Source organism: Orcinus orca, chromosome 11, assembly GCF_937001465.1.
Source record: "Orcinus orca chromosome 11, mOrcOrc1.1, whole genome shotgun sequence".
NCBI classification, from domain to species: domain Eukaryota; kingdom Metazoa; phylum Chordata; class Mammalia; order Artiodactyla; family Delphinidae; genus Orcinus; species Orcinus orca.
Window position 1 is genome coordinate 18,075,195 of NC_064569.1, and position 4,972 is coordinate 18,080,166.

Here is a 4,972-nt window from a genome sequence, read left to right on the forward strand (position 1 = left end):
CTTCAGTCATTAATTACAACTCAATTCAAATAGGCTGGAACATATACACACTACTATACATAAACTAGATAACTAACAAGGACCTACAGTGCAGCACAGGGAACTATACTCAACATTTTGTAATAACCTATATATATACATATATCACTTTGCTGTGTACCTGAAACTAACACAACATTGTAAATCAACTATACTTCAATTAAAAAACTCAAAAAAACCCTAAAAAATAGGCTGAAGAACAATTTTTATTTATTAAGACTTAATAATGATATAATATATAACAATGAAAATAATAATCAAGAACTAATAATGTATCAAGAAAAAGGACTGTTACTGACTGACACACATAACTGAAAAGCCCAAGTATGGCTAGATTCCAAGACTCAGATGATGCTATCAGGATTCTGCTTCCCTCCATCCCTCGATTTGGCTCTATTCCCTCTAGGATTCACTTTCATGCAGACTCTCCACATATGTGGTAATAAAAGTGGCATTCAGCAGCTCTAAGCTTAAATCTACCAGCAGTAACTCTGAGACAAATAGCTTCTCTTTTTTTTTTTTTTTTTTTAGCTTCTCTTTTTAAAGGGTTCCAGTACATTGACTAATTGCCCTGACCCGGTTCATGCACCAACCTCGGAATCAGTCTCTCTGGGCAGGGAAAGTGTGATGCATCAAACCTGGGCAGGGTCACGTCCCACAGTAACCACACTGCCGATTTATAAAGGATTCATTTCCCCTAAGAAAATTTCAGATACTGTTGCCAGTTGAATAGGGTAGATTCTGGGAAGAAAACAGTAGCAGATATTCATTACTCTTACCTTACGACCATAACCACTTAACCATATTTCTCAGATAAAGGGGTTTACTGAAATAGCTATGTGTGTGGTAGTTAAACTATTACTTTAAAAAGGGACATCGAGTGATTAAGTCTACACCAATGTATTCATGCAGGTAGTCTCAAATGCCCACAAACAATACTGAACACAAGAACAAGTGCTCAACTTTGGCTTGTCACAATAATAATGACAATAAAAAATATACAAAGGACCAAGAGCAGAGATTTGAGGCCTAAAATCCATATCTGTACTATAATTTAAAAGTAAAAACCTCTTAAGGCCACCTGTGCTTGGATGTTCTAGAATCTCAGTTCTTTTTTTTTTTGAAGTATATTTGAATTACAATATTGTGTTAGTTTCAGGTATACAGTAAAGTGATTCAATTATATATATGTATTTTTTCAGATTATTTTCCTTTATAGTTTATTACGAGATTTGAGTATATTTCCCTGTGCTACAAAGTAAATGAGTATTGCTTATCTATTTTATGTATAGTAGTTTGTATATGTTAATCCTATACTCCCAATTTATCCTTCCTCTCCCCCTCTTTTCCCTTTGGTAACCACAAGTTTGTTTTCTATGTCTGTGAGTCTGTTTCTGTTTTGTATATAGATTCATTTGTATTATATTTTAGATTCCACATATGTGATATCATATATTTGTCTTTTGCTGACTTACTTCACTTAGTATGTTCTTTAGGTCCATCCATGTTGCTGAAATGGCATTATTTCATTCTTTTTTATGAATGTGTAATATTTCATTGTATATATATTCCACATCTTCTTAAACCAATCGTCTGTTGATGGGCACTTGGCTATTTTAAATAGCGCTGCTGTGCATGTATCTTTTTGAATTAGTGTTTTTGTTTTTTCTGGATATGTACCCAGGAGTGGAATTGCTAGATCATATGGTAGTCCTATTTTTAGTTTTTAAAGGAAACTCCATACTGTTTTCCACAGTGGCTGCACCAATTTACATTCCCACCAACAGTGCAGGAGGGTTTCCTTTTCTCCACATCCTCTCCAGCATTTATTATTTGTAGACTTTCTTATGATGGCCATTCTGACAGGTGTGAGGTGACACCTCAACGTGGTTTTGATCTGCATTTCTCTAATAACTTAGAACATCACTTCTAATACATTCTATATGTCCATGTAAATTGCAATCCAACCCATATTCTGGGGGAGGGAAATTAGAATCTACCTTTGGATTGGTGAAGTAACATGCACATTCAGAGATGGGAGGAATTGTTGGCTCAGTTGTTTCTTAAGATAGCTATCTTGAGAAACAATCTACCACAGTCTAGCCTCCAGCAACACAATTTACCTTCCATCCATATGCAAAATACATTCATCTCTCCCTCTCGCCCAAATCTCATCCCATTACGCTGCTAGCAAAAAGTCCACGATCTTGTCATCTGTATTAGGTCCAGTTGTGGATGAGATTCCTCAGGTTCATTTCATCTTTACCTGGAGACCTGTGAGTTAAAAATACCTGTCTACCCATCCCCACTCCCTACTCCCCGACATACCAGTATACATTGGTGAGAAAAGGATAAGATAACTGCAAGAGGAACTCAAGTTCTAAAAAAGGACATGAAAGATACATGTTAATCACTGGTCCATAGCAATCTGAAATCAGCTTGTGACCCAGTCCTCAGACCCCATGGATGGGTCCCAATGCTGATCCCTGGGAGTTTTCCAAATTCATTGTCTAATTGATTCTTGGTTTAGCCTCTGTGGGATCTTTGCTTCACCTACATTATCATTCCTTTTCCATAAGTCATTCTCGCAGCCTGCTTTCTACCATTAGAATTTTGGGGCATGTGTTTCTATTTGGGGCATATTAGGCTGCCATGGTCAGATGCCCTTATGTTTCTTAGAAGCCCTTCTGTGTAACTCTTAGGATCCACAAGACACTTCCTTAATCATTCTGAGGTCTTAACAAAGGGTCTTACAGCTGCACCCTTGACTTGCTTTGACTGTGTTTTACTGGCAGAACTCTGAATTTTAACTTTGCTCTGAGGCTATTTCTTAACCTTGAGACTTTTTTGCTTGGTGGAAAGACCATCCTGGGCCCTTTATATATCCTCTAAATTCTGCTTGAAAACGGAACAATCCCCTTTTTTAACTCTCACTTTTCTCTTGTAATACCTTATCATATGTTGTTGTCAGTAGAAACCAATTGGCACTTTCAATGTTCTGCCTGGAAAACGCCATAAAGAAATTTATAGGTTCACCGAGTACTTCTTCTCTTTCAAGTTACTACAGCTATCAGGTTTGCTAATTGTTCTGCCACCACGTACTTCGACTTCCTCTTTCCTAGTCCCCAGTAGTAATTTCCTCATTGCCTTTCCAGTCTCCACGAAGTGTTATTCTTGCAATTTCTCTAGCCTTTATTGACAGCTTCTTCCCTGATTCTCCAGCCTCCCCCAACAGTCTCCTTGCATCGTTCCCTCCTCTGTCCACCACCTAATCCCAAAGCCAATGCTGTGTATCTTCAGGTATTTGTTGTGACTGGACTCCACGCCCAGTACCAATTTCTCTTTGAGTTATCTATTACTGAGTACCAAACTATCCCAAAACTTAATGGCTTAAAACAGTAACTATAATTTCTCATGATTCTGTGACTCCACTAGGTTCAGCTGAATGGTAACTCTGCAAACCTGGTGTTGACTAGGGTTTCCCTTATAGCTACAGCCAGCTGGGAGCTCAGCTAGGGCTGAAAAGTTCAAGATCACTCCTTGAAGAAAAGGCCCATAACTGCCCGGTAAAACTGTACAATATACCTTTTGCCATATTTCATTGGTCAAAACAAGTCATAAGGCAGTTTGAATGAGAGGAGCAGCATGTGTTGTACAGGATGGACAGGAATTGCTGGCAGTCATTTTTGGAGATTATCTCTCAAACCCCTCACAACTTATTTGCTTTTGTTGACTGTACTATTCAAGAAGTCACATAGGCTTGTGTACATAAGTATCTTACATTCTTCCATCTCCTTTAAACCTAATCCAATTATTGACTATCCTAATTTATGTAAAATAGTTTAAAATATATTTTACAATTTCTATTCTCTTAGTTTCTATCCTAGTTTAGATCATGCATACCTCTAATTATGAGCAAAAAATCAGATTGCATGCCAAAAATATATAAATACTCATTCTATAAATTTTCTACTATAACTAAAATAACACAATTTGACGTATTCAATGTTTGTGATCGTTACTGTACATAAGGATTGTGAATCATAAAGGCTAAGCAGCTCACACAAATAGCTGTAATTCATCATACACAATCAAAAATAAATTTTTTTCCCTCTTATTTCTGGCTTCTTCCTCTCTCTCCCCAGCATCAGTGTCTATGACTTTTTGTGATACCTATAGCATCATCATCATTTCATCACTATTATCATCATACGCCACATCATAGGTCCTCCACATTAATTCTTGATATTTGATGTCTGGGGAGCTGTTTCTCCTTTTCCATCTCTAATGTTGGGACCCAGGGTAGGCTGTCCCCAAATATGTCTCAATGGCATATTGATTATTTTAAATTAAAGTTTCTTAAGAAACTGTCAATGAAAGAGGGAAACCCTGACCCTCCTTTCTGTCAAGCAAAAAATAAATGTCTCATGTGCAAGGTGCATTCCCAGCCTCTGGAGGAGGACACCCTTATTGACAGAGGTAGGAAATTTAGGCTGAAAAGCCTCTATATACCAACCTTGTTACTACTTTTTTTCCTTTTTTATTTTTATTTTTTATTTTTATTTATTTATTTTTTTTGCGGTAAGCGGGCCTCTCACTGTTGTGGCCTCTCCCGTCGCGGAGCACAGGCTCCGGACGTGCAGGCTCAGCGGCCGTGGCTCACGGGCTCAGCGGCCGTGGCTCACGGGCCCAGCCGCTCCGCGGCATGTGGGATCTTCCCGGACCGGGGCACGAACCCGTGTCCCCTGCATCGGCAGGCAGACTCTCAACCACTGCGCCACCAGGGAAGCCCGTCCTTTTTTAAATTATTCCAGTTCTATTGAGATATAATTGAAAACCTAGTTACTTATTTAATTAATTACCCCAAGACTAAACTCTATTTAGATTCTTCACCAATTAAGCACCCCAAACATAATTTTCTTTGTCTTGTCAA